Source organism: Lithobates pipiens, unplaced genomic scaffold, assembly GCF_037356315.1.
Source record: "Lithobates pipiens isolate NorthernLeopardFrog02 unplaced genomic scaffold, aLitPip1_a1.2 Scaffold_10, whole genome shotgun sequence".
NCBI classification, from domain to species: Eukaryota; Metazoa; Chordata; class Amphibia; order Anura; family Ranidae; genus Lithobates; species Lithobates pipiens.
Genome location: NW_027507686.1, coordinates 76,389,828 through 76,416,275, shown reverse-complemented (window position 1 = coordinate 76,416,275; position 26,448 = coordinate 76,389,828). Strand labels below are relative to the sequence as shown.

At 44.1% G+C, this 26,448-nt stretch overlaps 1 protein-coding gene across 3 annotated transcripts in view; it reads left to right on the top strand.

Moving 5' to 3' along the window:
• The first annotated feature begins 4,214 nt into the window (after positions 1-4,214).
• CUNH11orf24 (chromosome unknown C11orf24 homolog) overlaps positions 4,215-26,448 on the top strand; it is an 83,630-nt gene continuing 61,396 nt past the window's right edge. Inside the window, exons 1-2 of one of the 3 annotated variants that reach the window (XM_077455914.1) lie at positions 4,215-4,380; positions 21,683-21,752. The gene's annotated coding sequence lies outside the window, so the exon portion shown is untranslated. The remainder of the gene's footprint in view (positions 4,381-21,682; positions 21,753-26,448) is intronic. The other 2 variants (XM_077455918.1, XM_077455921.1) reach the window with 2 other exon arrangements.

Below are 26,448 nucleotides of genomic sequence, written 5' to 3'. Positions count from 1 at the left end.
TAGGGAACACCTGTGCTGTACCACCACCAGACACAATCACCCGACCTGTAAAGTGATCACCGCCCTGGTGTACTACAAGTCCCAGCCTTAACACTACCACCAACCACCAGTGTAATGACGTGCCCAGCAGCCTACCTGGTTTTGACTGGTGCCTGCCTCCACCGGAGCGTCCTGGGGATTAGCCTCCATGGTCCCCCTTGAGATCCGGATCCCGCTGCTAGTCCGGTGCAGCTGGACGCTGGCGGGATCGTACAGGCACAGCGTGGGCTTCCCTCTTCCTCCCTGTGCCTTTAGAGACCCAGAACCGGAAGTCTCGGCACACAGGGATGACGCAGTTCCGCCGGAAATGACGCGACGGCGTCACCGACCCCCACCGCTATCAGCGCAGAGGAGGACACAGGCTGCCGCACTGCTCTCAGGGGGAAAAAACATCACCCTGACGCTGGCCACCTCGGCACTGGAGAGAGGAAGGGAGCGGGTCGGCTCCTACAATGCTGGACGGTACCCGAGCCCTAAAAAAAAAGAGAAAAATTGACTAATCAGAGAACCTGCCTGACAGGACCCAGTCCCCAGCGCAGGTTCACCCTCTTCAGGCAGCTCCTGAGAGATGTAGTCCTCCTGGTTCCTGGCAACATGCTCCTCCGATGGAGGAAACACAAATGACTGACCAGGGACCTGAAGGTCCACCTTTTGAACTGATTGGCAATGTGTTTCCGCTAACGATGGGAGGGACTCCATCTCTCAGGGGCTGTCCTGGAAGACAACTGGGGAAAATACTTTCTCTGTTCCTGTGTGCTTGAAGATTCTTCCTCCCAATCGATGGCCTGTTTGACCTCAGATATGAATGCGGTCAAGTCAAAGGTATATGTATCTACGATATCCTGACCAAACTGAGTCCACTTCTACAGAACTAATGACTCCTGGTTCTGGAGAGTCTTCTTCCCTTCTCCTTAGGCGATTAGTTCCTCCTACCCCAGAAGGATCTGGTAACAGGACCTTTACCTCTTCTTCCATTGCTTACATCAGGTTATACATTAAGAAATCATTGACCATCTGGCCTTGGGAAGCCTCCTTGAAGCATAGCTCGCAAAGGCGTTTAGCCGGTAATGGAACCGCACCGCAAACCTAACAAGTATTGGCGACCATATGCGTCAAAGCACCTGGACCATAGTCGGTGGATGGTCGATAATGCCTAGAAGATGGGCCTGCAGAGGCTGCTGATGGGCTGCGCTGGATATGGTTGCATTTTGACTTTGCCTTAAATGGGAAGCCCGAGGTGAAGGAGAGCGATGATCACTAGGAAAGAAATTGCTCTTTTGCGGCTCCTGAGTGAAGGACCCCCCCCCCCCTGCAATAAAAAGGAACCATTAGTAAAGCCAGGGATAGATAAGTGCTAAAGGCAAATTTCACACCCTCTAGGCGTTCCTTACATTTCTGTAATTTTCAGTGCCTCTTGCATAGAACAGACAAGCTCATCCTGGGCAACAGAAAAATAGGAAAAAATATAAAAAATCCCCCAATTCTCTTTCCTTTTTTTATTTATTCATTTTATATATATATATATATATATATATATATACCTGCAACGTACCGGCTAGGCAAGGCTTGAACTAAAGGCTAAAGATCTCCTGGGGACTGTCAGCAGACTGCAGGGGCAGAAATAGTATAGAACATATAATTACACAGCACAAGGCAGGGAAGGCACAATGTTAGCTGTTCCAGTGCTCAACTTACCATCCTGAGCATCCAGTCTTGTGTGCTGACAGCCACAATGTAACACTATCAAGGCCCGGTTTAAATTTACCCCCCTCCCGGCCAATAAGAAGCAGGAGATTGGAGAGCCAATCACAGCCACAACTGATCAACCAATCCGGGAGCGAGTGGCGATCTCATCCACCCACACCAGCCTCACTAGAATGCAGGTGGAACACGGGAAGGGAGGTTATAAAGAACCCTGCGCCCAGCCAGCCTGACACGCACGTCAGAACTGCATGGAAGGGAACAGGGAACTCTCAACTCACCTAAGCTCAAGCCCAACCTAAGAGAAAAAAAAAGAAAACTGAAAAAACTGAAGCCCAGGATGGCCACTTTCCAGCGTGACTTAAGGCATTATCCTGCGCCTTACTCCGGCACTCATCAGACAGATTTACCCTCAAGAATGGACCTTCCACCGCAGGGACCCCAAAACTGGAATTTATTGGATTGTCTCCAATGGATTTCTGAGGTTAACGAAATTCAGCAGGTGAAGAAATTTACGACTTTTCTGAAAAGAAAAAGAAAAGAGGAACAGCATGGGAAGATACATGGTTTTTAGTGGAACATTTTCAAATTCTTCCAGGGACTACAGCTCCTATGTGTCTCAATAGCATCTCCCCCCTTTGGTTTTATATGCTTGATAAGTCTCACAGCGATTTTCTGTATGGAGAAGGGGGTGACCACATACTTTCACTCCCCCCCCCAACTCTTTTTTTTCTTCCTGCTTCCTCCTTGGGCCCTTTTCACATGGGTGGACCGTTCAAAGCAGGTCTGCTGACATCCGATCCACTAAATTCAGATTGATGTAAACCCCATTTTCCATCCATTTGGTGGAATCGGATGAAAACAGACAGGCGGTCTGTTTTCATCAGATCCTCCATAGAGTAGAGCGGAGATCTGACAGGTCTGTCCCTGCATAGTGATCGGAGACGGATATGTCATCCACCAGCTCAGCGGGGATCAACAGAGCGATCCCTGCTGAGCAAGTAGAGACCGTACACAGACAGCCCCTTGTGAAAGCGGACTTAGAGGTTGAGCATCTGGTTGCTTGTTTCTTATACATTTTTCAGGATATCATTTGGTACAGGTTGCAGTTGATTACTTTATCCTGATTTTTGGCATCTCTTGGGTCATATCGTGATGCATTCTAGAGATCCACCAATATCATTTTTTTTTAATGAGCACCTATACTTTTTTTATCAGGTACTTGCCAATATCAATTACAGATGCCTATTATTTTTTTTTTGTGGTTTTATTTGAGCCCATACAACGTGAATAGGCTCAAATCGCACTGAAAAGAATTGCATGTGATTTGAACAGGAATACAGTAGGATTCCTGTCTGAATCACATTTTCAGCAGATCTTGAATCGGATGGCATCAACACTGACATCCGCCTACCCAGTCAATGGGTGACCCGCTCAGATCTGTCTGAAAAACATACAGGCGAATATTTGCTGACTGATCATGTGAAAGGGGCCCAAAGAGGTGTTTTTTAATGCTGACTGCCCCCCCAAAGTTGCAAAGGCAGTGGATGGGGGTGTTCACATGCTGTGGCTGCAATTCTTTGTGCCCATGGCAAAAATGATCTGACATGTCACACTTAGAAAGCCCGCCCATTCAAGCAAATGGGGATCGCTGCAATACACACAGTTGCATTTTGCAGCAATTCTGAGGTTAAAACAGTCATCACATCACCTCCTGTCAAAATCCTCTGAAAAGCGAACCAATGCAGATTGCTTTTTAGACACAAGTCCAAACCTAGCCATTCACACATAGCTCCTAACTGTCCCTGATTCAGAGAAATGCCCCTCTGTTCCTCTTATTTTGGTCTGATCTATATAGTTGTATATAAAATTCACTTTTATCTTTAAAAAAAAGTGTTCTCAGTGATAAATCTTTCATCCAATTTCTAAATTGCTGCATTTGTACATTTTAAAAGCCAATATAAAGGAATAGTAGGGGTAGGAAAAAAAAAAAAAAAAAGTAAAAAAAGTCCTTGTGGATTTAATTAACCCTTTTTTGTTAATTCTCCTTTAAGAGGGTGTGTCAGGAGGCGTGTCCTACGCCTACATACGTTTGTTAGTAGGTCTCCCTCATTCCCTTCTTAAACTGTTGGGAAGTATGGTTCCCATCTATATAGGTGGTGGTGGGCGGACAATATTCAGTGCTCACATGACCGCCGTGTATCTTCTGGAAGAGCCCTGGCTGAGACAGGTCTCTATCCAGCAGAGCTGCTTGCAGTGCCTGAGAGCCCGGCGCCAGCGCAGAAACTTCCTTCTACAGGTGAGCCGCCCTCTCTAGCACGAGCTGCTCATAAAGAAGCACTGCGACTTGAACGTGCCGCCTCTCCATACTCACCTTCCAAGTGTCCGGCGCGACGTCACTGCCCCGCCCCTCCAGTCATGCAAAGGAATGTAGGCGGGGATAAGCGGGTTGTGGGCGCGGCCTGGGCGGTACTCCGCCACACAGCAGTGCGGGTGTGTGATGGTGACGTTGCAGTCGCACTGATGTATGAGGGTGGATGGTCCGGGGAAGTGTCGCCTCCTCACACTGTAGACTTTGCCGCTTGTCCTGTCATAAAAGGTGTCGTGTCGTGTCCCTCCTCCATGAGCGGTCTTCAGCGGGTGAGCAGAGCGGGGGGTTCTGTCAGTAGAAGTGGTGAGCGCTTTACTTCATGTGAAGTGCACGCTCCGCTCTCCTCTTATGTGAGGGGTGATGGGAGGGGGGTGTAGTGTGTGTTCTCTTCATACCTGGTCATTGGCAGCCCCAGGGAGGGAATACCTGGAGGTGTATGAGGAGCCCACAGCATGGGGACAGCAACTTCCACCTCTACCCTTCCCTGTCATGGACTTTACAGGGCTAGAAACCTGACAGGCACATGTCATTGGCCCATTCACTATAAGGAGAGACTTAACTGAAAGTCTTACTAAACCCACAGCAGTAAAATCAGTCAGTATATGCAGTAAATCATGCTTGTTATACTCGCTGTGGAACCTAAGGGGCTAATCCTCTGCATTGTGTAAAAGGCTGTTTGATCCTGTCTTCTCTGATCCTCCCCTTCTTTCACTGTCCCAAATCCATCTCCTGATAAGACAAAGCTTTGAGGGCACTCTGCACATGCTCAGTTTGGTATGTATTGCTGGGGGGGGGGGGGGGGGGGGTGTGTGTGTGTGTGTGTTTTCAGCACTGTCCAGACAGAGGGTCAGCGGATCTGCAGCCTCACAGGATAGTTGCAGAAGTATATAAACTTCTTCTACAAGCTTTAACCAGACACTGATATTAGTCACAAGACTGCTATATACTGCTGATGAGAAAAGGTATTCATCAGTTTATATTTACTGAAAGAAAAATAGTATTTCTGTGTACTGTGGGAGACCAGATTTAGTGTAGGCAGGGTCCTGGGTTTAGTAACACTTTAAAATGGGGCTGCTGTGCATTGCAACCAATCAGCTTACAGCTACTTGTTCACGTTAAAGCCGTATTAAAGTGGTTGTAAAGCCTATATATATATATTATAAAAAAACCTGAAAGACAAAGTCATAATGAGCTAGTATGCATAGCATACTAGCTCATTATGTAATACTCACCTGAGATCGAAGCCCTGGCTGCAGTGCCCGTACACAACATCGGTGGGATCACTCCCGAGAGAGTTACCGGTTTCGCGGCTCCGGCGCTGTGATTGGCCGGAGCTGTGATGATGTCACTCCCACGCATGCACGGGGTCACGGCACACTCACTGAAGCAATGGCACATGCGTGCCATTGCTTCAGTTTGTGTCAGTGTGCATGTGCCGATGTCATCAAATACAGGAGATATCCTGGGTAGCTACAGGTAAGCCTTTATTATAGGCTTACCTGTAGCAAAAAGTGGTCTGTAATGCCGTGTAAAAACGACCAGACTTTCTGATAGACTAGGTCAGACGGAATCGGTCTGTCATACAATCCTGATCGTTTTTCATAAAAATAAATAAATAATCCAACGGACCGAGAAATAGAACATGTTTCAAATCTGTCCGACGGACTCAATTCCTATCGGGAAAACCGTTCGTCTGTATGCTGATCCCATGGACCAAATACGACACAAGGGAAGCTATTGGCTATTGAACTTCCTTTTTTTTTATTTTTATTTTTTATTTTTGTCCTGTCTTACGTCATTGTGTTCAAAACGAACAGACTTTCGAAAGGACTTAGTCCATTAGTTCAGAAGTCCGTCGGACCTAGTCTGCCGGAAAGTCCGGTTACCTGTGTATGTGGTATAAGAGTTTGCAACCACTTTAAAGGGGAAATCCACCTTAACACTACGGCCCCTTTCACACTGGGGCGGTGCGGGCATAGGTGGTAAAGCGACACTATTTTTAGCACCGCTTTACAGTCACCTTTACCCCCGCTAGCGGCCCAAAAAAAGGGTTAAAACCGCGCGCAGCCGCTTTGCCAGCGGTATAGCCACACTGCCCCATTGATTTCAATGGGTAGGAGCGGTGAATAGAATACACCGCTTCTTTACCGCTCCAAAGATGCTGCTAGCAGGACTTCTTTTTACCGTCTGACTGTGCTATAGCCGAATGACTGCTACAGTATGGCCGGCTACTTCTGGGAGGCCATCGTATGACAGCCTCCCATGATCGCACTCCCCACAGAGCACGGGCAGTGTCTGTTTACCATGTGATCAGTTGTGTCTCATCAGCAAAATTTTATAACAAACTATGAAAAAGTTTTATGTTTATTTTCATAAATCTTTTTGCTAAAAAACAAAACAAAAACCCAGTGGTGATTAAATACCACCAAAAGAAAGCTCTATTTTTTTGTGGGAAGAAAAATGCTAAAAATATCATATGTGTACAGTGTCGCAATTGTCATTCAAAGTGCTACAGCGCTGAAAATCCTGGGCCAAAAGGGGGTAAAAGTGGTTAAAGTAGAATTCCCCCAATTTTACATTTTTTTTTTTTTTTTTTTTTTATGCTCCCCCATCGTTAACGCTTGTACTTTAAAGCGGTAGTAAATTGCTGGAACCCACCCCCTCTCAAAAAAAAAAAAAACATTGCATACTAGGACATCATGAAATGTTTACCTTTTTAGAACGAAACCCCTGAAGGGGCTGACATGTTCCCCCGCGCTGTGAGTGGCCGGACCCGCTATGAAGTCAACTCCCGCTCAGGCACCCTTGGTTCCGGTGTCTTGTCAAATAGGGTCCTCCATCAGATGCTGTCCCCTGCGTACTGCGCATGCGCAGTACACAGGAACACAGATTCCGAAAATTGCCGAGGATGAACGGCGCCTGCGCCGTGAGTCCAGGTTCTATCCCCACTATCCAAGTGGACATAGAGTTAGAATAAAAAAGAGCCGAGCGCAGCGAGGCCGAGCCCGAAGCGTGGCGAGCAAAGCTCGCCCGCGAGGGGCCCTCTAAAATTCACAACCCTATGTCCGCTCGGATGGTGGGGCTACCACCTCCACTCACGGCGCAGGCGCCGTTCAGCTTCGGAGATTTTCCGAAGCTTCGTCTGCTCCGTACTGCGCATGCGCAGTACGGAGCGGACACATATTGATGGCCGGACTCTATTAGGCAGAACACCGGCAAGAAGCTCCGGCACAATAGGTGGTTATGCACAGAGCAGCCCCGATTCTCCTCTTCTCGGGTCCGCAGCCGGTGCTTCAACTCTAGCTCCAAACACCCCCCTCCCCCTGTTGAATGCCCCCACAGAAAACTGCCTGCTATGGGGGCACGTGTGTGTGTGTGTGTGTGTGTGTGTTCGCTCGCTTCCGAGCCCTGTTGTGTGGCCATGTGGAGCCTGTCCCCCATTCCATCACTGGCTCTGGGTGACAGCAGTAGGAGCCAATGGCTCTGAGCCAATAAGGAAGGAGAGAGCTTCATCTCTTGTGCACATCCCTGGATCAAGATCGGGCGCAGGTATGTATGGGGGGGGGGGGGGGCGCCTGCATGCAGAAGGTTTTTTACATTGAGTGCAGTAAGATAAAAAAAACTTCTGCCTTTACAACCACGTTAACTTGAAGAGGGATTATTATTATGATGATGATGATTTTTACTTCCACTTTAACTGAGACAAATACACACTATAGAGGGATGTGCTTTGATCATATTTCATGTCTGAGGTTTACAACCACTTTTAGGCTTTTATAAATAAAAACTAGAAACTGATGCCATGCACAGCTTCTCTAGGTTCAGGCACTTTCTTAGCTGGGTTCCTAACAAGGCGCTGCGTTTAGGGTGCAGCTCAGTTTATGCACATTTTTACACTTAGTGTGAGGTCTGCACCCATTGAATTCTTATAGACCATGTGTTTTCATGAAAGCACATCAAAGTCCTGCATGCTGCATCTTTAACCACTTGCTGCCCACCCTTTTGCGTTCTGACGTCCGCAATGTGGCTCAGTTATCCTGTCATATGACGTTCAGCAGGATAAGCGCGGCGATCGGTGGTGCTATGTAGTGCTCCACCACACCGCATCTCCAGTCATGGTAAAGAGCCTACGACATAGGCTCTTTACCACGTGATCAGCTGTGACCAATCACAGCGCTAACCAGAAAGTGTCGGTAAACGGCTTTCCTTGGTTCACGCTGACGAGGAGATCCAATTGGTTGCTCTCCTGTCGAGATGGGGGTGGGGGGGAGTGATCTGCACTAATAATCCGCACATTGATTATCAGCTCAGCCCCCATCAGAGGTGCCCACCACATATGCCAGTCAGGGCCCACTGGTAACACCCGTCGGTGCCCAAAGCACGCATGCCAGTCAGTGCCTCATCAGTGCTGCCTCAGTGCCCGTAAGTGAAGGAGAAAGCAATTTTATAACAGACATGAAAACTTTTTTTTATTTTTTTCACAAAACAAATTTCGGTCTTTTTTTTAAATTAGTTTAGCAAAAAAAAACCCCAGATGTGATCAACTACCTCCAAAAGTAAGCTCTATTTGTGGGAAGAAAATGATAAAAATGTACGGTAGTTTGCGTGCAGCAGTGCATGACCGCGCAATTGTCAGTGTGACAGCACTGAAAACTGAAAATTGGCCTGGGCAGGAAGAAGGGAAAGTGCCTTGTATTGAAGTGGTTAATGTGCTTTCAGAAAACGCACAAAAAAATCGAAGTCAATTTGAGAGCATCTAAGGCATTGGTCTTCCTTTTTTTTTTTTTTTTTTTTTTTTTTTTTTTCTTTCTTTCCTGAGGTATTGTATTCTGACAGTAGGGAGACTTCCCACCCTCAGATAACGCTGATCAGTACTATAACCTGCAGCGCTGATTTGTGCAGATATTTTCCAACAGGCTCGTTGTGCTGCTCTACTGACAGACTAAAACCAGCCTGCCCATACATGAATTGTAATTCAGCTGATGTCTGCTGAATTTCAATCCATGTATGGCCGGCTTAGGCCCCTTTCACACTGGGGCGGTGCGGGCGTCGCTATTTTTAGCGGCGCTTTACTGACGTTTTAGCAGCGGTCTGCAGCCGCTAGCGGGCGGTTTTAACCCCCGCTAGTGGCCGAAAAAGGGTTAAAATCACCGGCAAAGCGCAGCTTTTGCCAGTGGTATAGCCACCCTGCCCCATTGATTTCAATGGGTAGGAGCAGTTTAGGAGTGGTGAATACACCGCTCCTTTCACCGCTCCAAAGATGTGGCTAGCAGGACTTTTTTCACCGTCCTGCTAGCGCACTGCTCCAGAGTGAAAGCCCTCCGTCTTTCACACTGGAGTGAAAGGGGCCGGATTTTCAGGCGCTATTTTTAGCGCTGTAGTGCCTGAAAACCGCCCCAGTGTGAAAGGGGCCTTAAAGTGGTTGTAAACCTCAGACGTGAAATATGAACAAACCATATTCCTCTATAGTGTGTACTCATCTCATTTAGAAGCACTAAGTGTCATTTCTGTCTGCTGCCTCGTTCTGCTATAAACATAAATCACTTCTGACAAGTTTTCGTGACGCCAAGAGAAAAATGGGGACGACAGCCTCAGATTTGTTCCTGTGTGCTGTGTGAAGGGGGAGCGTGTCTTTCCCTCCAATCGACTCTCGGAACTCTCCTCAGCTCTGCAGAGTGTAATTCCACTGTCTGCCTCTTTTTTTATTTTTATTTTTTTTTCTGAACTCTGTTGGACTGGCTGCAGTGCACATGGGCCGCATGTCCACTGGTGTTGGCCCATGTGTGCTAGGCTTTAGGGCCGGTTCACACTGCAGGCGAGGCGAGGCGACTCCGACTTGCCTCGCCGCGACCTGCAGCGGTCTCGGCGGCGACTTGCAAATGACTTCTGTATAGAAGTCAATGCAAGTCGCCCCGAGGTCGCCCAAAAGTAGTACAGGAACCTTTTTTCTGAGTCGGAGCGACTCGAGTCGCTCCTCTCAGAACGGTTCCATTGTACAGAACGGGGGCGACTTGCGAGAGCGAGGCGAGTCGTGTCGCCTCGCATCGCCCGCTGTGTGAATCGGCTCTTAAAGTAATTGTAAACTTAAAAAAAAATTCAATAATTTAAATTATTTTATTAAAAATAAAAAATGAGTGCAGCTCAACCCATCCCCCCCACTCCTTCCTCAGGGGATTTCACTGATAGCAGCAGGAGCAAATGGCTCCCACTGGTCTCGGGGCCAATTCACACTATATGCAGTTTTACCTTATGGTAAATCCTGTCACCGCGGGGACACAGGAAACAATGGTTACCTATGTGTCCCATTTGCACTGCAACACAGCCTAGCACTGCAGTCCAGCGTGCTGTGATAAAATACAGTAAATAAAAAACAAACAAAAATATTGTGCTTGGGGCAAAACCTAAAAGCTGCAACTAAAAACCATCAAATATCAAATTATGGATCAAATCAGAAAAAAGTTATACATAAAGTTGCGCTAGATATATGTGAAATCTATAGTGAAAAAAGTAATAAAACTCAGTATAGATTATATATAAAAAAACAAATAAATCAAAAAAAGAACACCATATGAGAAATTCAATCAAAAAAAGTCCTTATAACCAAGAAATCCTGGTTCTAACTAAAGAATAATGAACAGGGAAATCAGTCCTTCTCAAAAATTTGATGAAACCTTCCTGGTTTTGCCAGTATCACTTCCAGACCGGAAAAAAGTTGGACTCTTACTGCAATGGGTGGATTCCAAACCAACGGAGTTGTTAGCGCTGGCAGACAACCCTCTGCAGGGATCACATATGCGTATTCCGGTGCCACACGCTACTGAGGGCGTCAGTACGTGCAAATCCTCCGAAGATTACTGACACAGGCCGAAGAGTTCCGGAACCAGCCGATCGTCCTGCTTTTCCTCTCGGTCGTCACGAAGCAAAAAGGCAAGGTGGCCGTCCGATCACTGAGTTCCTGGAGTTATCCAAAGCTCTCCAATAAGTTGTCGTATACGAAGGTTTTTCAGTGAACAAACATGTAGTAAAACATAAAACACTGGACTCCGATCGTGAACCTACCGTTAAACAATCGACAAATTTATTAAATAAAAAATAAATATACAGCAGACCAGAGGTATGACCCAAAATGGCCCGGTTGTAACAAATAAAAAAAGAAAATAAATAAAAAAAAAACAGTTAAATTAAGAACAAATATACACCCGTGCTGGGGTATATTCTATACGTGGTGGTATCGCCACAAACAGCCTGACATGTTTCGTAATACCTTACGTCCTCCTGGGGCACAGGTGATATGCTGATCCATCACTTAAAGCGGGAGTCCGCAGGGAGTTCCGCCGTTTTTTTTTTTTTTTTTTATTTTTTATTTTTTTTTTAAGCCAGCAGCTACAAATACTGCAGCTGCTGACTTTTAAAATAAGGACACTTACCCGCCCAGTGCGCCCGCGATGTCGGCACCTGAAGCCGATCTCTCGATCGTCTCTCGGGTGCTGCCGCCACCATCTTGGGTATGGGAATTAGGAATGGGAGCCTTTCAGCTTAATTTTCCCGGTTCCCTACTGCGCATGCGCGAGTCGCGCTGCGCAATAAGGATGGTCCCGCTGCCTCTGGGATCTGTATTTCCCAGCAGGCAGCGGGGGACTTTCGGAAATCCGCAGATAGCTACGCCGGAAGTGGGTGCAGATACCTGTACTGTACAGGTAGCTGCACCCCCCCTCCCCCCTGAAAGGTGCCAATTGTGGCGCCGGAGGGGGGAGGATTCCAATGAGCGGAAGGTCCACTTTAAATAACATTACGGCCTAACCAAGCCTCAGTTCCGTTCGGAAAAGGTTAAGGTCGACATTACGGCCGAACCAAGCCTCACTTTCGTTCGGCTGCCATTTTCTCGGAGATCATGGGGTTGAATCTAATCTCCAATGGGCTAGGCCTGACCCTAGCCACGTCCCGTCGCCATTTTCATGGGGACCGAACGTGATCCGGGGTCCACAGCCAAGTCCCACCTCAACTCAAACGCCATTTTTTGGTAGACTGGGGACTGTGTGGCTAAAACATTCAAATGTCACAGAGTACCAGATCTCAGCTCAAAAACAAACCCCCTTAAGAGCTAAGTTTAACTGGAGGAAAATAGTCTGTCCTCATCTGATTAATTAAGAGGAAAAAAACCTATTAACCCCCTCAAGAAGAAAATACGTATTTGTGCTAATATCACAATTATAGATTAAATCTACATATGGGGGGGACTCCTTTTTTTTTAAAACCTAAAAATTATATTACAGGGTTACAAGAATGAGATCAATTATAAAGACAAACAAAAAATTAAGGAATAATAATTGTTGAAAAATAACATTATGCTTACAAATTCTTCAAAACCTATAGTCAGGCCAGTTCATGCTCGTCACTACTCACACCCTTGTGTTGGCTAAAAATTTAAATCAAAAATTTAAATTCAACTAATTTCAAAAAGGGTTATGCGACCCTAATTTTCTAGGCAGTGCATTCTGAGCATTTTGTACACCTCTCATGCATTGTCTCTAAAAGCATTAATCTCTGTCTACATTGAATCCAGAGGGTTTAAGGCTTTTAATTCTATATATCCATCATTTCAAGTTTTAAAATCGCCCTCTTTTTAGGGCCTTCTCTCCTGGGCAACTGTAATTTATGAATTCCCAAAAGGGAAGTTCCCCGGGGATTGCGATCATGTACCTCCAAGTAGTGTTTTGAGACTGGATGTCCTTTAAACCCCCTTCTAATATTTCCCAGATGCTCCCCCAATCTCACTTGAAGAGGGCGCAAAGTGCGGCCCACATAGTGGAGCCCACAGGGACAGGTTAGGAGGTACACCACCCCCTCTATGGAACAACTTATAAAGGATTTAATGGGGAAAATTTGTTTAGTATTTCCTGAACAAAATTCTGTTTTCTTTTTCTTTATATTATTGATGGAGCATACACTACATTTATTACACTTAAAGAACCCTATTAAGTTCTGAAAAAACATGGGTTTAATTGTCGGGGGGGTCACACATATTGGGTGCAATTCTATGTTTAATTGATGATACACCACTTGTTCGGAAAGGAATGAACCCAAAACCTGGTCATTTTTGATTATGTGCCAATGTTTTTGTATAATCTTTTTAACTCAAAAGTGTTGTTGAGAGAATCCGGTGACAAATGGACATTGAAAATTGTTGTTCATATTACTATTCCTCTCAACCTCTGTTTTTTCTTTAAGCAGAAGGTTACGATCAATCTCACGTACTTCCCTAAGTTTTTTTTTCTCCAGGTTTTTTTCATCGTAACCCCTTGCTTTGCACAAGAACACCAGCCTGCACATCAAAATCCCCTTCACGGGAACAGTTGCGCCTTATTCTGATAAACTGGCTTTTTGGAACCGATTGCAACCACGCCTTATGGTGGTAACTGTCCCGTGGGATAAATGCATTGTGGTCAGTGCCCTTAAAGAAAGTAGTTGTCAATAGGGTATCCCCCTCGCTCCAGATCTTAAGATCTAAGAAATTTATGGTACGTTGACTCGCCTCGTATTTGAATTCAATTCCTCTATCGTTCTTATTAAGCTCCGTCATAAATCCCTTCAGGGACTCGAAGGAACCATTCCACAGGAGGAGGACGTCATCTATATGCCTGGCCCAAAGGACCAGTTCTGGTCTCTTATCCAAATGGATGACGTCCTCCTCCCATTTCCCCATTTAAGAGGTTCGCCAAACTGGGGGCAAATTTAGCCCCCATGGCTACTCCTCTCTTCTGGAGAAAGAAGCCACCCGCATGCCAGAAAAAATAATGCGTAGTGGTATATTCTAAGAGTTCCATAATAAAACCCTTCTGTCTATCTGCCAAACCTGAATTCTTATCCAAAAAATATTTTACTGACAAAAGACCCCAATGATGCGGAATAACTGTGTATAAGGATGTCACATCAGCTGTGACCATCCAACAACCTTCCTGGTATTGACAATCCTTAAGAATATTAATAGTATGGCAAGTATCTTTAATATAGGCCGGTAAAAGTTTAACAAGTGGTTGTAGGTACCCGTCAATGTATTTCCCTGCTCTTGATAAAAATACAGACCTGCTGCATTTTATTGCACTGCAGTGTCAATAGAGGACTGGAGTTAGGGACTTTAAATGAAGGTATGGCCTGGTAAGGTCAATTCTTCCATCCCTTGGGACTTTGGATGAAAGTCCCACCCCATTGTTCGCTCTCCTCTCCTGATTTGCACTGCAGTGTCAGGCAGCGCACTGTGCTGCCCGACATTGCAGTAAATGAGAATAAAGCTAGTACAAAATGGAGCAGTGCAATGTGATTAATCATGCATCACACTTCCCCCTAGCGCAGTGGCAACAGAGAGGGGCCGGAGTGGTGAATCGCTTTGGTTGCTCTGCAATTTTCAGTGTGAATTGGCCATCAGTGTAGCCTGTGAATCTAGGAAAAGAGAGGGCAGCACTACTACTTAGGGAGGGGAAAAAGAGATGTTTTTTTTGCCTTAGGGCAGAGCATGCATTAAGGTAAAAATAACCTTTCATGTTTGGATCTACTTTTTAAAATAACCAATTCAGTTTAAAATAGAAATGAAAGGAAAAACATTAAAGGAGTTGTAAACCTTCACAATTTTTTCAGGTGAAAAACCTGTGCTGCAGCAGTGCCCTCAAGCCCCCCTTATACTTACCTGAGCCCCATAATTTCTGCAATGGGAACGAGCACACCAGCTCTGGCCTGTGTCTCGTATCCTTATTGGATAGATTGATAGCAGTGCAGTCATTGGCTCCCGCTGCTGTCGAACAAATCCAATGACCCTGGCGCCGGGGGGGCAGAGCCGAGTCCTATCGTCTGTCTACGGATGCAGCCGCAAGACACAGGAGCGCACCTGCATGGGTGTCCACAAAGGAGAGTGCTTCTCGGAAAAGGAGCCAGGAGCGCTGCAGAGGGATCCCAGAAGAGGACCCTTTGTTAAAAAAAATCAAAAAAAAAATCACTTTAATCCTTCATATCTGTTCTCAGCTGCATAAGGGACATAAAGTGCTGGGGATGGAGAAACCGCCATACGCTGAGCTTTCAAGTAAATGGCTGTAATGTGGAGAGGCGTGTCAGCAGAATTCTGGTCATTGGCAGGCAGGCTGCTCTCTCAGCGCAGCCAGAAAACCAACCATGCTGAGATGGCCTAGTGTGGTCAGTTTGAAATAAAGCAGGGGGACCTGCAATGTATGTCCAGCTGCCTGCAAAGTTTCAAAATGCTGACATCTGCAAGTGTATTAAGGCATAAAAAAAAGTGTCCAAGAGTGTCCAAAATGACAAAAGCGTGAACTCCTAGTCCAGGGGTCTCTAAACCTCTCAGCATAAGACCCTTTTCACACTGCAGCGTTTTTCAGGCGCTTTAGCGTTAAAAAAAGCGCCCATAAATCGCTTGAAAGAAGCCAAATCTGCAGTCCCAATGTGAAAGCCCAAGTGCTTTAAGAGCCCTTTCACAATGTCAGTGCCCGAAAAACGCTCGTAAAGCGCCGGTTAAACTAACAGCGCTTTACCAGCGTTTTTCAAGCGTTATTGGGGCGCTTTTAAGCCCTGCTAGTGGCCAAATAAAGGGTTAAAAGCGCCCACAAAACGCTGCTGCCAATAGCGTTTTTCAGGCGCTTCCCATTGATTTCAATGGGAAGGGGTGCTTTAGGAACAGTGTATTCACCGCTCCAAAAGCGCTGCAAAGAAGCTGCTTGCAGGACTTTTTTTGACGCCCTGCCAGCGCAGCGCCTCAGTGTGAAAGTACTTGGGCTTTTACATTGGGATTGCAGTTGCAGCTTCTTTCATGTGTTTTTTTTTTTAACGCTAAAGTGCCTGAAAAACGCCCCAGTGTGAAAAGAATCTCGGTGTGAAAGCACTCGGGCTTTTACATTGGGATTGCAGTTGCGGCTTCTTTCAGGTGCTTTTTTTAACGCTAAAGCGCATGAAAAACGCCTGAAAAACGCAGTGTGTGAAAGGGGTCTAAGAGTTGCATTGTATATTTTTGCAGGCTGAAAAAAACCTGTTCAATAAACAAATGAATAAACTGCTTCAATAAATCACTTAGAAGGCCCCTTGCACATCAGAGACCCTCCTTCACATTAAGGTCCTCCTTTCACTTTAGAGCTGCCCCCTTTACATATATACATATATATATATATATATATATATATATATATATATATATATATATATATATATATATATATATATATATATATATATATATATATATATATATATTTTTTTTTATTGCAGTCTTCCTACTGGTACATGACACAAGCCCTCCCTCCCTCCCTCCTTTTTTTTTTTTTTTTTTTTTTTTTTCTTTTTCAGTGGTGGTGGGAGTTTCCTTCTCCTGGACTGCAAATGAAGGCCACTCAGTCCGGGAGTACTGTGGGCCAGGCCTGATGAGGCGTTCCTAAATTCCCCAAAGTAAAAGCAACATACAATTTGAAAAATAATACATTTTTAGCCATGCATTAAAACTTCTGAGATGCTATCTGTCATTTCAACGCTAATCAAAGTTTGTCAGCTAAATAACTTGTTTGTCTTCACAGTTATTGTAGAATAATGAATATGAGAGGCTCATGTAACACTCAGTCCTCCCCAATACTTCCCAAGCAGTCAGAGTACAGATTTATCTGTCTCCAGTGGTTCCCAATCATGCTGGTTTTCATAAAAGTGAAAATGAAGGTTGGTCACATGACTGGGCTATTAATATTCCTGTCCATGGACTCTTTCTGAGAGACATGGTAAAATGGAAAGGTGGAGGTGTCTATCTCTATGTGAGAAGTGATCTCAAAGCGAGTGTGAACGAGGACCTAATTGATGAAGAGTGATGTGGCTGAGGCATTATGGGTGGAACTGCATATAGATGTGCGTAGTTCAAAGTTAATCATTGGAGTTTGTTATAGACCACCCAGTGTTGACGAGGAGTTGGAGACTCTGCTCATTACACAGATAGAAAGGGCTGGGACAGTAATAATAATAATGGGGGATTTTTACTATATGGAAATTGACTGACGTAATGGCACTGCTGGGACAGTTAAAGGGCAAAAATGTATAAACCTATTACAGGACAATCTTTATGGTCCAGGCCCCTACTGGAAATGATGCTCTCTTGCACCTGGTAATCTAAAACCATACCGAGCTTATTACTAATGTTCATATAAAAGAACATCTGGGTATCAGTGACCATAACATGATTTCATTTGATGTTGGCTGTAAGCAAAAAAAAAATAAAAAATCCGGGAAAGAAAACCACTTAACTTTAAGAAAGCAAATTTAGGGCTGCCCTCCCAAGACTAAAGCCTCGTACACACGATCGGATTTTCTGACGGGAATTGTTTGCTGGGCTGTTGGTGGAAAATGTCGGATTTTCTGTGGACAAATGTTGGATGGCAGGCTTTAAAATTTTGTCTGTCGGATTTTGAGCGTGTGTACAGAAGTTCGTCAGACAAAAGTCCAATGTACAAACACGCATGCTTGGAAGCAAGGACGAGCCAGAAGCCGCCGGTTTTGTAAACTAGTGTTCATAATGGAGAATTAACATTAGTGGCACTGCAAATTAGGAAATTTAGAAATGCAGCGCTTATTCTTTTCTTTAATGGGATAATAATGAAGCTGCTTTGCTGGTGATACTGATGAAGTTATTGCAAACGTATTTTAAAAGCTTTTATTTTCTACTTATATCGAGAATATTATTCGTGTGTGTGGTGTTTTTTTTCCAGCCTAAAAAAAAAAAAGTGTCTCACAGCCAAAATTAAGAAAGCTATAAATAAGATAAGAGATTTAAAAAAAATATATAAAAATGAAGGAACACTATCATCATTTAAATGTTACGAAGAATATAACAGAATATGTAAAAAGTAAATAAAGGATGCAAAAATTCAAACAGATTGCAAAAGATAGCAGGATTCTTCAAATATATTAATAGTAAAAAGGTCAGGTCTGAGCATGTAGGCCCTAGAGTGGATGACTGGGGACAAAGAAGGCACATTTTATTAAATACTTTCTTCAGCTCTATGTATACAAAGGAGCATGGGGGAGCTCGAGTCCATAATGGGTTATATTGACACAGCCCCAAATGATCCACAATGGCTCAAAAGTGATATGGTCCAGAAATATTTAGACAGAATAAAGGTTGATAAAGCACCTAGACCAGATGGCATCCACCCGCAGATCCTAAAAGAATTGAGCTCTATAATTTCAAAGCCATTGTTTCTAATTTTTAGGGACTCCTTAATGACTGGAATAGGGCCAATGTGGTGCCTATATTTAAAAAGGGAACAAAGTCTTTACCAAGTAACTAATAGACATATTATGCCCTGTACACACGACTGGTTTTCCTGTTGGAATAAGCTCTCAAAATTTTTCTGATGGAATTCCGATGAAGCTGTCTTGTGTACACACGATCACACCAAATTCTGACCATCAAGAACGTGGTGACGTACGACGGGACTAGAAAATTTCAATAGCCAGTAGCCAATAGTTTCCTTCTCGTACTTCAGAGCATGCATTGTTTTTGGTACGTCGGAATACAGACCAGGTTTTCCCGATTAGGAATTTGTTCCGTTGGAAAAATAGAACATGTTCCCTTTCTAAGTCCGTTAGCATTTTTGACATAAAAAGTCCGATGGGGCATACACGTGGTCGGAATATGCAATGAAAAGCTCCTGTCTGACCTTTTCCGTCGGAAATTCTGACCGTGTGTAACGGGCATCAGTTGAACTTCAATTGTTGGGAAGATAATGGAGAGCTTAATAAAAGACCACATAGATGAGTTCTTGCTGGAAAAAAATATTTTACTGTTACTAAACCCAGGAAAATACAGGATTTTGAAAATGGATTTTACATTAAAATACTGCCACTATATACCCCCCCTTTTTTTTTTTTTGTTTTGTTTTTTTCTCCAGTGCTGAGAATTCAGATAGACGGAGATTTCCACTACAGCCTGTATACATGCCCATATGCATGATGTCAATATCATGTGACCTGGCTAGCTCTCCAGCATAAGACACAACTGAGCATGTGCAGGTTGGCTACTCTGCCTGTGTTAGCTGGCCTTCCCCAGATAGACGGTGCAGGAGGGGGAGGATCTATGCATACAGGATAAAACCGCTTTCCATCTGAGTTTGCTGCGGCAAAAGGTGCCAGGCTAGTGAAGCTTCCCCTTTTTGTGTGGAGCTCTGCTTAACGACTGTGTGAATGGGGCCTAAGGATGAAAGACTTATTTTCAGTGGTGTCCTGTTGATGAAGAAAATATTGCTGATCCAGTGCAGGGTACAAAGGATTCCTGTAAATCTTTTGCTTGCTTTGCCACACAGGTGAGGGGGAAAAAAATCCACTCCCAAGTGCAGTTGGATAAATTGCCTTGATCAAAAAAAAAAAATCTCTATTGGCCTTAAAAATAACGTGGAGATTGTTTTTCAAGAAAATGCATGATCGCAAAGCAGAGTTGGGAGAAGAACAAATCCCTTAGTTCTACAAAGCTCTAACCGCTATCAAAATGGGTTCCCCTTTCTCTACACAGAATAGTACCCCTCATAAAGATGTATGTCTGTCTGTTTTTCTACATGTGTACGGGTTCTATAATTCTGGCAAATAAGTATCCAAAGTGTTTTGTTTGGTGTGTTTTTTTTTTTTTTTTTGTTTTTTTTTTTTAACAAAAGGGGGGGGGGGGGGGGGGGTAAAAAGCACTGACAGACATTGTCACTGAGGAGTAGATATATGGAAGTTACCAAAGATAACCATGTGATTGGTAGTTAGACATTGGATGAAAAGGAAGATGAGATATTAGAATTCAGTTAGGCTAGGTTCACACTATTGCGATGCGGGAACGCCGCGAATCCGCGGCGTTTTCCCGCATCGCTCACCTCCCGCCGGCAGTTCACACTGCCCTATGCGGACGGCTGGGGGTGTCAATGTTATGTTAATGACACCCCCAGATCCGTCGGCATATCGCAGTGCGATCTGCCGACTCGCACAGGAATCGGATCGCATGGTGTGAACCCCCATGCGATCCGATTCCGTTGCGGACCCAAAAAAGGGTCCTGTGCGAGTTTGCTGCGGGACCGCTGCGAGTTCAGCCATACTATCTGTATGGCTGAACTCGCAGTGCTACGGAGATCGGATGTGATTTGCTGTGCGAATCACATCCGGTTCTCCCCCCGCAGCGGTGTGAACCCAGCCTTAGTGACGGTCTTGTCCATTGTAGCAGATCTAGGGGTGACAAAGCTGAGGTTAATCAAGTTACACTAGACTTTCTGCCTATTACTAACCAACTTCCTGTCCGGGCCAGCTTTCAGTGCTGTCACACTTTAACAATTGCGCCTTCATGCAACACTGCACCAAAATTAAATGTTTATAATTTTTTTTATTTAATTAAATTTTTTTTTTTTTTTTTTGATGCAGCTAGAGCTTTTGGTTTTGACAAAGCACAAATGAATGTGTGAAACGCGTCAACCTTTTTTTTTCCCCTCTGCTTATTGTGCCTGTTTTTTATTGATGGTTTTTGCCAATAAATAAGCTTTTGATTTGTATCGCATGGGTATGCAGCCATCTCTAGATCTTTCCTCTACATGTATACCTGCAGCAGTGACAGAGCGTACACCCTATGCACAAGCTTTTTCAGACACCACTACAACTGGTTCACCTGGAGCAGCAGGACTGCTTTTTAGCTTGCATTTTCTTTGTTGTTTGTTCTTTTGGTATTAAATTGCCACAGGGGAAAAAAAACGTTTTTTTTCCCTTCGTTTCTTTTTATAAAATTTTCTAAAGCCATTTTTCTTTCACTGATGGGCACTGATTGGCAACACTTGTGGGAACTGTTGGGGCTGCACTGATAATCAGGAGACTGATCAGATGTCCCCTGTATGAGTTTGCCGGTTATCGACTCTCCTCAATGTGCTGTCCGCATGATGAGAGGACTGCCGATAACTGGCAATTTCTGTTTTCACTGTGATTGGACGCAGCTGGTCACATGGTAAAGAGCTCGGTGATTGGCTCTATAACCCCATCTGTGGCCGAAAGACAAGGCGCTTACAAATCGATGCGTGCCGCGTGGGAAGCACGATTACAGAAGGACATCCATAGACTCCCTCCCGGCAATGCGAGCCCGCACTGTAGCCGTCGTTTAGCTATAGCGTAGGTGGGAAGTGGTTAACGTTGGTCTCCAAATATTTTTTTTTTCTTTGCCGATAGGTTAGAACCCCTGTTGGGCTATTAATGCTGTCTGTGGTCTCTTGATATTTTCCTCTCTAGGTGACACAAAAACATAGATGGCAGTAAGAATCTGACAGCTGCTCTAACCCATCCTCCCAGGTCACTTACTTAGAAAATACTATCGGGCAACTAGCATTTGCCGCAGGTGGTCAACTAGCTGGCTTTCACACCCCAGTGTGTACTGTTTGTTCTTAGCAGAATTCGTTAACTTTTTTTGGTTTTGCTTTTTGTTGGGCAAAGGTAATGTTAGTTTTAATTTTAAGGCCCCTTTCACACGGGGCGGATCTGTTCAGTGGGAGATCGCTCCGTTGAGTCCTAACCTTCTGTGTTTTTCCCTTACAGTTGATAGCGGTTTCCTTACAGACTCGAGAAGAAGAAACATTTGTCCCTATGCTTGCAGGGCAATCTACAGGTATCTAAAGAATCTTTAGAGGGATGGCAATTGGCATTTAACGCTATTTTTCTAAAACTCTTGGACTCCATTAATTAGAAATTGAACATAACATAAAGTGATTTCTAATTACACTTTAGATGGAGATTTATTCATGTGATAACTAGGAGAATTGGTATGGCCACCAAAAATGACCAAAGTAGTATGAAGTATGGCTGATAAACACATGCATTTATAACATTATTGTCAGGGCTCAGATTGAGTCTCTTGGTCAGACTGGACATTTCTGCCCATGGCCCAAGATGAGATTCATATTACATGTGTCTGAGATTTGCATAGACATGCACACTTCTATTATATTGTTTAAGGTGTAATTCCAGATTAGGACACAAACTTTTCTCTTGAGATAAATTTATGAGTTGCAAGGAACTTGGCAAACTTGATTACATAGATTATGTACAACTATTTTGTACATTCCAGTTATTTGCTAAGTGGGTGGGTATGCTTGCTATAGTCACAAACTTGATCCCAGTGCAGTATGACATAAACATGAAATTACATTTCTAGGTGTATTTTGTACCTAGTTTATGCACCCTGTCCCCCTCACTCCCTCCCTCCTGTTTTTAGTTTAATTGCAATGTGAACTTTGCAAACTGATAGCTGCTTTTTATAAAAAAAATAAAACACATTCATAAATGATCTCGGGTAGAGTTGCTGATAAAAGGGCGATAAATGGAAGCAAACAAGATTACTGTTATATGATTAACTAGGTTGTAAGAAGACACCTGTCCATCATGTGTAGCCTTTGACAAAGTCCAGAGATTTTGGTCCAAAGAAAGACAAGAAAAACTCTTGAGCAACTGTTGCCAACTTTCTTGCAAAGGGGGAAAAATTCCTTGATTGCATGGATCAAAACATTCCCCATCTAGTATTTATAACTATGAATTTAGGCTTTTGATAAGCTTACTCCCAACCATTATTATTTTTTATTTTATCACTACTTGCATTTACTGTAAATTGTACTTTGTTTCCACTGTCTTGTGTGCAGTTGTTTTAATAAACGTTTTCATGATTAAAAAATAAAACAATGTAAAGCAAAACTTTAAGATTCCTCCCAAGTGGCTCCTTCCCCCGCTGGCCGCCATTATTATGGCACATGTACAGATGTGCCCATGGGCCCAGACTGGCCTTCGTGCTCTGGCAGAGCCCATCGGCACAGTCACACATGAGTAGGTGATTTATTAATTTTTTTATTTTTTTGCACAGGCGCAAAGACAGGGAAGGTTTCATACTTCCCTGCTAGCAGTCTTTGACCACATTTGCAAATGGCCAGGGAAACTGGTGCATCCATAGATGTACCAGAGAGCCCTCTTGATAACCCAAGGCCTGTGGAACATTTACACACTTGCAGGGGGCAAGGAGAACTTCTCATCTAGGTGAGAAATGTCAATACTGAGATATATATATATATATATATATATATATATATATATATATATATATATATATATATATATATATATATATATATATATATATAATAATTTTTTTTAAGAGGGGAAGGGGTAGTAGGCAGGGTCAGGCGCACCATTCAGCCCCGCTGATGGCAACCTGTAATTCTCCCCGAGAGGCTAAAAGCTGCTGCAGTTGGACAGAGCTTGATAGTGCGCTGAGTGGAGCTAACATCCCATGGGCAGTGTGTGCCCAGGAATGAATGCCCAGAGCAAAGACTTCTTGTGTTCCAGGCATTTGTTCCACTCGGTTTATGAGGCCTAAAAAGTTGGCTTGTCAAATCTTTATGTTGACACTTACTGTATGTGACATGACTGTATTTACATATGTAGAGTCTCCACTGGTGGTGTTTTTTTTTATTTGAATTTTATTTTATGGGCTAGTGTGCTATTTTCAGCACAGAAGTAACGGATACCTGGAGCAGCCACCTGGAAGAGGGCAATCACATTTTCTTATGTGGGTTTGCTTCTATTTCCCATTTTAAAAGTAAGTCTTTTGTCAAATTGTTTTAAACACTTTGTTAAAAATGTATCCAGGGTCTCCTGTTCTTGGCAATGTGGCTTTTATGGTGGTTAAGACAGTAGTGGCTGGATTCAATATGCAGGGTGAGGTGCCCATGGTTACCTTCTAGATAAATGCATCTCCCTGATTGCTGAACTCTGTGTCCTTGATGACATCCAACACTGTGAAACGCATTGGGTTGAGTTGGCAAAAAACGTTTATCTCTCTCTATCGATGTAGCCTCCACTGCCACCAAACAATCCACCAATTCACCAAGCTGCCAGACTTCATACATCACTTCCAGAGACAATGAACAGCCTTTTGCTGGTGTTGTTTTAATTGGGGGGGGGGGGGGTGTACAGCTTGGATAGGTATATGGGATGCCCATAGAATCTATAATTGCCATCATATTTTAAGATTTAAGCACAACCTCACATGGTTAGTCAGAGGATTGGATGTGCATTTATACTGAGTATGAATCTCCTCCTTCTCCGAGCAGACTGTTGCTCCTCCTTTGTTTTTAAACTCTGCAGACTATTCCTTCTTAGAAGTACCCATCCATCAGTGTTAAGGATGAAGACTTCACTTTTGACTGTGTAAAAAAATTATGGTGTTAGGACGCTCTCACCTCCTGCAGACATGTATCTTCCTGCACAGACTTAATGTTACTGAGTTAAAATAATGTCACATCTTCTTTTGAGAGATAAGGACCCACTCTGAATAAGTCACTGATGAGGCTCTGATTGCTCGCTGCTACTAGGCCTGAGGCCTGCAGCAGTTCTCCCCAGAGGCCTAGTAGTTTAAAAGCATGTCTTTAAGTGGCGGACTGCTGCTCCAAGCTAGCCCAACTTGCAAATCCTGTGCCCTCAGGCCATAATAATCACGATTTATATAGGGCCAACAGTTTACGCAGCGCTTTACAATGCTGAGGGGGGACAGCACAATTGCAGTACAGTACAATACAGAACAGGACAGGAGGGCCCTCCGCATAGAGCTTACATTCTAAAGAGATAGTGGTGGGGGGTGGTACAAAAGGTAATAGATGTGGGGAATGATTTGATGGGGTTGTTAGGTGGGTGTGGGATAGGCTTCCCTGAATAAGTCATTTTTCAGGTATCACATCAACTTGACACAAATCCCCAGTGTCTCTTCTCTGATCCAGGACTCCTCATCATTCACATCATTCACTGTGAGGCCCCGTTCACACTGGGGCAGTTTTCATGCACTACAGTGCTAAAAATAGCGCCTGTGCAGCGCCTGAAAAAACCGGCCCCTTTCACTCTAGTGAAAGCCCGAGGGGCTTTCACACTGGAGCGGTGCGCTAGCAGGACGGTGAAAAAAGTCCTGCTAGCCACATCTTTGGAGTGGTAAAAGGAGCGGTGTATTCACCGCTCCTAAACATTGAAATCAATGGGACAGCGTGGCTATAGCGGCACTTTGCGGGTGGTTTTAACCCTTTTTTCGGCCGCTAGCGGGGGTGTCCTCCTATTGCTAAACACTATGGGGGTGGGATATAGTATGCTGAGTACATTAGCTAAGAATAATAATAAAAAATAAATAAAAACATTTATGGGCCAGCATTATGTTCAAGCAAGACAACCAATAGAATGAAGCGGTTTAATTTTACTTGAATGTTGTTAAATACATCAGTAGCAGGCAAAGTCTGAAAACCATGGCTGAAGAGTGGACTTTGGAATGCCAGCTCCCTTGCAGCAGCAAAGTCTCTGTTGTGTATATGTCGGATGCTTGATGGTTGTTCTTGTGAGGCAGATATCTATATGAGCAAAATCTATGTGGCTGGTGGATAGAATGTTCTGCCATTAGGTTCTACCTGTTAGCATGCATGCGACTAGAAGCACTCACAGATTTCAAACTATCTGAAAAGTCTTGGCTGCGTGTCTGGTATTAGTTTATAGCAAAAGCTCCTAGGCATTACACAAAATTCCTATGGGCGACTCTCACTACTTAAGAGAAACAGTTATTTCAGTTTGGAATTGTACATGAGGGGTAGGCAACCTTTTGAGCATAGTGTCAGCTACAGAAAAGTCAACTTTACACACGATCGATCATGAAAAGAGATTTGAATAAAGGAAATGCTATAAACAACAAATACATTTTTTGTATTGTACTTTGCACCTTTCAGATCAGTCTAATTTGTGCACCTTCACACCTCAGAACACCCCAATTCCTGCACTTTCATACCACAAAATATCATACCACAAAATACCCCAATTGCTGCACCTAAATACTTCAGATCACACTAATTCCCGCACCTTCATACCTCAAATCGGTCCAAATTACTGTACCATCACAACTCTGATCACTGCAAATTCCTGCCCCTTCACACATCAGATGAACCCCAATTCTTGCACAGATACAATTTCTGCACCTTCACCCTACAGATCAGCCCTTATTCTTGCACCATCACACTTCAGATTAGCCCAATTCCTGCACCTTTGTATCTCAGATCACCCCAGTGCCAGGACAAGGTCGGAAAACAATAGTGACATCATGTTTCCAATATATGTAATGTTTTTGGGAAAAAAATGCTGCTGCAGCCCTGTCAGTTTGAGGAGGACTGATTGGCAACTGTCTGTGGGATAAAGGAGGGGGGGAGCTGGGCTCTGAAGGTGCATATAATGAAAAGGCTCTAGGGAGGCTGGGAGAGGAAGGGGCTGAAAGACTAGTTGAGATATATGGCTAT